General features: G+C 43.9%; 1 pseudogene; it reads left to right on the forward strand.

The window, feature by feature from the left end:
- The first annotated feature begins 1,268 nt into the window (after positions 1-1,268).
- Positions 1,269-2,939, forward strand: LOC115406104 (uncharacterized; annotated as a pseudogene).
- The last annotated feature ends 4,364 nt before the right edge of the window (positions 2,940-7,303 follow it).

Genomic DNA, 7,303 nt, shown 5'->3' on the forward strand with positions numbered 1-7,303 from the left:
GTTTTACTTCTTAACTAATAATGATTGCCCACAAATACTCCTCTTTGGATTAAATAACAACGGATTGTGTGATTATGGTGACTGACAGGTTAGAGGTGTAGAATGTGCCTGAAGCTTCATGTTTGCCGTTCTGTTTGAACCGACTAGCTTAGCTACAAGCAATCGGAGGTGTGCTCATGTGACCAGGCAGCAAAGAATCATGGGAATCGTAGTGCAAAGAACACAGGTGGTCTCATATGCACAATAACCCGCCGCGTCCGTCTCGTATGCACATCTGTTCAGCGGGAGTATGCACCACATCTAACGGGCTTCCACATCTGCCTCATGCCCTGCGTAAAAATCATCTTACAGACTGTCAATGGACGAAAACCCATTGATCTGGAGAGCGGGATTGTTGGTATCGCGAGAACACAAGATTTCGCGGGAATTGCAACATCAAGGAGTCACATGGTCACTGGTAAATCACAGAAATAAATCCAGAGCGATGTACTTCTTCACACTCAATTCATAAGACTCGCATTACACTTTACCAGTAGTACATGTTCAGCTGTTCTTATGGCTTATTGGCATTCATAAACTCAGAAACGTAACCCTACATTCAAACCCCAGAAAGAACTACAAAAATTCATGGCGTCATCCATGGATTTTCATCATGGCGCAGTTGGGAGTTGTAGTTCTATCTTCAAAATACCCGTTTTCCCTAAATAGAAAAGTGGGGTTTAGAGTGATGAGGAACATGCTCCTTTGGATTATTTTTTCAAATGAAACTGATATATATAGGTGAAATTTAGTTTTTACCACATATCGTGATGCCCCCTGCTGGTAATAATATCAAGTCAAACCTGACAGGATAGTGGAGTTCAAGAGCTTTGTATAACAGCTGGTCCCATGGTTCTAGCATGTTTCATTGTCAAAATAGAAGTTTTAAAAGAAGCACCAAAGTCAAAGTTCAAAGGTCAATATCTCTGAGCAGGAGCAAATTCAGACTTCCAGTCTGGCATCATCTTACTCCCCTAATCAAGTCCTTTGCAATGATGTATCATGCTTAGTCCTGTGACACATTTTTAATTTCCCCTCCTCTGCAACCAGGCCTGTTTGACATGTACGTTTCAGGGAGAAATGTGAGGCTCAAGAGAATAAAATGTGATTGAATTGAATTTATCTCAAATATAATGGCCAAATTCTTCATTGAGAACTTTGTTTGAACTTACCTTGTTGTCATTTTGGGTCTTTTCTTAAAACACAGATGAGCCTCACAACCTCGCTATATGGATGACCTCACCGTAACAACAACGTCGGTCCCAGGGTGCAGGTGGATCCTACAAGTACTCGAAAGACTCATCACCTGGGCAAGGATGAGTTTTAAGCCATCCAAATCAAGATCCATGGTGCTGAAGAAAGGGAAGGAGATTGACTAATTCTGTTTTTCCATCTCAGGAACTGTCATCCCAACCATCACTGAGCAACCCGTCAAGAGCTTGGGGAAACTCTTTGACTCCACCCTGAAGGACTCAGCAGCCATCCAGAAGACCAGTGTAGAGCTTGGAACCTGGCTCACCAAGGTAGACAAGTCTGGCCTGCCTGGTAGGTTTAAAGCCTGGATCTACCAGTGTTCAATCCTGCCCCACATCCTGTGGCCCCTGCTAATTTATGCAGTCCCAATGACAGCAGTGGAGACCCTAGAGAGGAAGATCAGTGGCTTTCTCCGAAAGTGGCTGGGCCTTCCCCGTAGCCTTACCAGCGCTACCCTATATGGAACAAGTAACATCCTGCAGCTTCTTCTCAGTGGCCTCACAGAAGAGTTCAAGGTGGCACGCACTAGAGAAGCCTTACAATACAGGGACTCAAAGGACTGAAGGTTTCAGCAGCCGGGATCGAGGTGAGGACAGGAAGGAAGTGGAAGGCATGGGAAGCAGTGGAGCTGGCGGAGTCTCGCCTAATACAGAAGGCGTTGGTGGGCACTGTGGCAACAGGCAGAGCAGTCTTGGGTTACTTCCCAAAGGTCAGCCAGACCTATGGGAAGGAAAAGCACCATCTGATCCAGGAGGAAGTCAGAGCAGGGGTGGAGGAAGAACGAGTGAGCAAGGCAGTAGGACTACGGCAACAGGGAGCGTGGACAAGGTGGGAGAGCGCACTACAGCGCAGGATCACCTGGACAAACATCTTGCAGCCAGATTTCCAGCAGGTCCGCTTCCTGGTGCAAGCGGTCTATGATGCCCTGCCAAGCCCAGCGAACCTCCATGTGTGGGGGAAAAGTGAGACGCCCTCCTTCCCGCTGTGTTCTGGTAGAGGCTCTTTAGAACACCTCCTCAGCGGCTGCCCGAAGGCCCTGGCCGATGGCCGCTATCACTGGCGCCATGACCAGGTGCTTAAGGCAGTTGCTGAGAGTGTAGCCTCAGCCATCAGCTCTAGCAAGAACCTTCAAGCTCCAAAGAAGGCAATCTCCTTTGTCAAAGCTGGAGAAAAATCCAAATCAAACCAACAGAAGACAACTGGCCTACTCCACACAGCATCCGACTGGCAACTGCAGGTCGACCTGGGAAAGCAGCTGAGGTTCCCCCAGCACATTGCAACAACTACACTCTGTCCAGATATGATCATGACCTCTCAGTCTACAAAACAGCTGATCATACTGGAGTTGACAGTGCCCTGGGAAGAAAACATGGAGGAATCGAATGAGAGGAAGAGAGCCAAGTACCAGGAACTGGTGGAGGAGTGTAGGGGGGGAGGCTGGAGGACCTTCTACGAGCCCATAGAGGTAGGATGCAGGGGATTTGCAGGACGGTCCTTGTGCAAGGTCCTGAGCCACCTGGGCATTGCAGGAGTGGCAAAGAAGAGGGCCATCAAGTCCGCAAGCGAAGCCGCCGAAAAGGCTTTGGATGAAGAGGGCAGATCCGTGGGCTGCTACTGGGACATCCCCGGCTGGGTTGCCTGGGTGAGGGTGTATGATGTTGAGAGACCCAAAACACCCAATGAACATCACTGAAACATCACTGATGATGTGTCCCAGTGCATCCATGAGGCGTTTCTTTGAATGGCTTCTGATCTGTTTCAGAAACTGTTTCAAAGGTTTTGTTCTGTTTTGAAAATAAAACTGAAGTCATTCAATGCAAAGAATTGTATTTGCAGTCCAATGCAATTATCAAGTACCTCTCACTCCGCTCCACTCTGTTCCGCTCAAAAAAAAAAAAAAAAAAACCCTCCCTCAGTCCGTGATGTCAGTGACATCATTTGCATGGCCACTTGTGGGCGCGTGATTTTAAAACGTACCCCAGAATCGTAATTTGAGGCATGAATTAACGACCACTGTGGTCGATTGAGTTGGAGGACTTGTTGGTTTATGCACACTCCACAGATATGTTTGTGTGTGTTTGTGCGCGCAGTCGCTTAGTGCGCGTCATTGTCTAACTGTCCCTCCCCGTCCTGTGATTGAGTCCCGGACTCAGGGACAAATTCTCCTCTTGGTCGCCAGACTGCCCTGCAAATCGAAATGAAATGAGGGTGCAGGCAGGATGGGAATTCCCAGGCTACTCCAGCAGGTGACGAGGGCAGGAATAGAAATCAGACCATGACTTTACTTCCACTTCTTCCTCCTCTGAGTTTCTGGCTGATGCTCATGTGATCAATCTGATTCTCTGTGATGTGAAAACACTGCTGTGGCTTGATGTGATGGAGTGGAGCTCCCTCTAGTGGAGGATTGTGTTGTCTTTGCTCCAAAGGTTTTCGTCCTGAGTTGTGCTGTTTCCTGTCACTTTGTGCTGCAGAGCACAGCAGTACACAGCAGAGTCAGACAGCTCAAGCTTCTGGATCTTCAGAGGAACTGATTTGTCTTTGAGCTCAGCACCAAATCTGTCTATCAGGAACTTTGGAGAGTTTTTCTCTGATCCAGTGATACGCTGTAGAATGAACTCGGGAGAGTCATTTCTTTGTTTTTTCAACCAGAACAAATATGAAGTATGTAAGCTTTAAACTTCAAAGAAACAATCCAAATTAACTGAGTCTCCTTCAGCAGCAGGAACATCTTCTGATGGCTGCACCACTTTGTCTTCTCCTTTACACTCTGGAGAAGAAGAGAACATGCAGAGAAGAGAGGAATCAATACAGATGATCGATTGTGGGAGAACAATCAGTATCACTGAAAAGTTTGTAATAAATTTCACGCATGACTAAAAAATGTATTTTCAAGGAAACAAACATCAGCATAAATGTTGGAGTGTGATTTAGTGGATCCTGAAAATTCAAAGTTCTTCATGTTGAGCTCAGTAATGCGTTCAAGTGTTTGAAGAGGAAACATGTTGAGTTTTGTACCTTACCAAAGAAAAGAGCAGCAAGAAGAATCCACAGTCAATGTTCCATGTGTCCAACAAGGTTTCAGTCAACAGGAGAAAGTAGCTGATGTTCAGCACTCAGTGAGACAATAGTTGTCTTCACAGCAGCTCTTCTTATTGACACAATGGTTGAACTCAGTGCAGAAGTAGAGCAGTACCTGCTGGATAATGTGGCCCTCGAGTGGAGCTCCAAAGTTGACTTGAATAGTGTGAAAAAAGTCTTCCAGCAGCTTGTCAGAGAGTCACTGACAGGCTGTTAGCAGCACAATTTGTATTTGTCCAAAGTTCATCATTTATCTACAGCTCAGTATAAAACACATGTCCAGTGTTAAAGTAAGAAGCTTAACTAAAATAGTATTACTTCTTCTGAATAAGAAAAAAAATTAATCAAAGAGATGTTGTCTGGATGTGAACAAAAGTTGTTTTTAAACCTCTCCATCCTTTTCAACATTGATGGTTCCTTTCCAGATGTGGAAACTTTCCACACCATAGACTCTAATGCAGCCACAAACCATGTGAGATTCACACTCTGAAACTGAGAGCTGACAACAAGCTGGACGGTCCCTCTCATGTTTAATCTGCAGGACACTGCGTCTGTGATTTTAAAATGAATTTCACATGTAGATCCATCTGATCACAGAAGAGTTTTCATTCAAACTCTATCAGAAGCACAAATTAAAACAACTCCATACGTTGCATTGTACAGTTTAAACTTACTTTAATCGGCTATCCAGATAGTGATGTTTCCACATGGGATCATCAGAGTCTCAGCTCTGTCTTTTTCTCTTTCTTTCTTTTTTCTGATCAAACTGAAACAATTTCTTGATTTTATTCCTAAATCTGTAAAAGCTGTTTTTTTTTCTATTCCTGTACCTCTGAAAAATTCTGCTTCACGAAATGTTTTCCTCCTCAGTCCATTTACTAGCTCGTATCGATTGAACCTGTCAATTCGTCCTTCAGCTTGTCTATTTTCTATCAGCAACATTCACTTTTAAAACTTTGTTTTTTCTGTCAGTGTTTTTCTGAGATATTGTTTTGATCAAAATCACAAGAAGCTGCTATTTTCATGACATTCTGAAACATTTTATTGTGAAGAAATCAGACCTTCCTGTTACCTTGTGTGTTATATTGTGAATGAAATTAAAATGAAGTTTTGGAGAAATTCAAACCATTTCATGTTATTTTATTCACATTTTGAACATTTTCCTAAACTCTTTGGAACTGTTTGTTTCCTGTTGATATTGTCAAACCTCCAACATGTTCTAAATTATGTTGTGAATAAATCACTGAATATATTTTTCATCAGTGTAAGTTCTTTATTTTTAAATGAACATTGATGTTTGTTGTAATTTCACCTCTCAGAGTCTGATCAGGAACTCCTCCAACCACAGCAGTGGAACAGAATGAGAGTCCCCGTTGTGGAAAAAACAGGAAGAACATGAAACTTAAGAATTCAAGTTTCATTAGTGGAAGACTGGTGGTGTGAGGGGACAGTTGTAACCAGTGAACCACCGTACCACACCTTGTAACATCTCTTATCTTGGATCAGTGAGCAGAGTGTTTGAAGAGCAGCTGGAACCACAGTGACTCTGATCAAACAGGAATTAGCAGAATCCATCTGATATGAAGCTGTGTGCTGAATCCCACTTCCCTCCTCTTTGAAGAGGAGTCCCATATCTGTGTTCAGCTTTTTGTTCAGCCTCTTCTACACTTTGGATCACTGTGTCTCAGCACAGTAGTAGAGAGCTGTGTCTGCCAGGGTTAGCTTTGGAATGCTCAGTGTAGTTGATGAGTCTGATGTTTGGGATCCATGTTTGTGTTCACTCGTGGACGTTTTGGCTCCTTTGTAGAGTATAAACTGAGGAGCTTGAAGGTCTGAATGATGTCTGTACCAGTAAAGATAAACACCATCACTATCTGTCTGATAGCTACATGAGAGTGTGACAGATTGTCCTTCTCTTCCACTGACTTCTTGCCCGTCAGCAGAGATGTCTGCAACTGTTAGTCCTGGAAAAAGTGGAGAGAATGAAGACTTTAGATGAACATTGTCCATGAGGCTGAGAGGAGAAGACAGTGGAAAATGTCCCCTGAACACTGTTACTCTGTGGACACAAACAGCTGGACTGCAGCTGAGATTCCAACCAGTTTGTTCACAACTTGATGTCAAAGAACAAATCCAGTGAGATGAAACAATGACTGTTGGTCAGTGAGACATTTTATGAAGACAGCAGGTTGAATGAGACGTTCTTAAACTCACCTCTAATGAGAGACAGAAGCACAAAGAGGGAAAGCAACATGACTTTGGAGTGATTCAAAGCAGACACACAGCAGATCAACAATGTTCTTCCACTGCAGTAGAATGAGGATGAGCTGAAGTTCAGTGGGCGGGGCCAAATATGTCTTGATATTATCTTTGTTCACTTCAAGTTGACCAGTGAGATTCAGTTCAGCTTCTACATCAGATCTGTGTGTGCTTCTTATCTGTACTGCTTCATTTCTCGTGATGTGTTTGTCTTCAGTTCAAAGAGTCAAAAGTCAGAGTTTCAAGTCAGAGGTTTCGTGGATATAGTGGAGGATTGTGTTATCTTTGCTCCAAAGGTTTCAGTCCACAGATTGTGTGTTTCCTGTCACAGTGGGCCTCACAGCACAGTAGTACACAGCAGAGTCAGACACTGCAGCAGAGGAAATGATCAGATGGATTTGTTTTTCTGCAAACTGAGCCACTCATTCTTGATTGGTTTGATGATGTCTGCAGGGAAATAAAGACAAATTGTTTTGGTCTCCTGGATATTTAATATTGAAATATCAGTGAATAAATGGTGAGATGTGAATCGAGCTGTCAGTGAACAGAAGAGGAAGAGCTACAACTGTTTGAGGTGAGGCTGATAAGCTGCAGTTCCCTCTGTGTCCACTGGGCGTCAGTGTGAAGCTGAACGCTGTTTGTGATCCTCCGGAAACAGTGAGAGAAGAAGCAG

This window comes from Salarias fasciatus, chromosome 18 (assembly GCF_902148845.1).
Source record: "Salarias fasciatus chromosome 18, fSalaFa1.1, whole genome shotgun sequence".
In the NCBI taxonomy this organism is placed as follows: Eukaryota; Metazoa; Chordata; class Actinopteri; order Blenniiformes; family Blenniidae; genus Salarias; species Salarias fasciatus.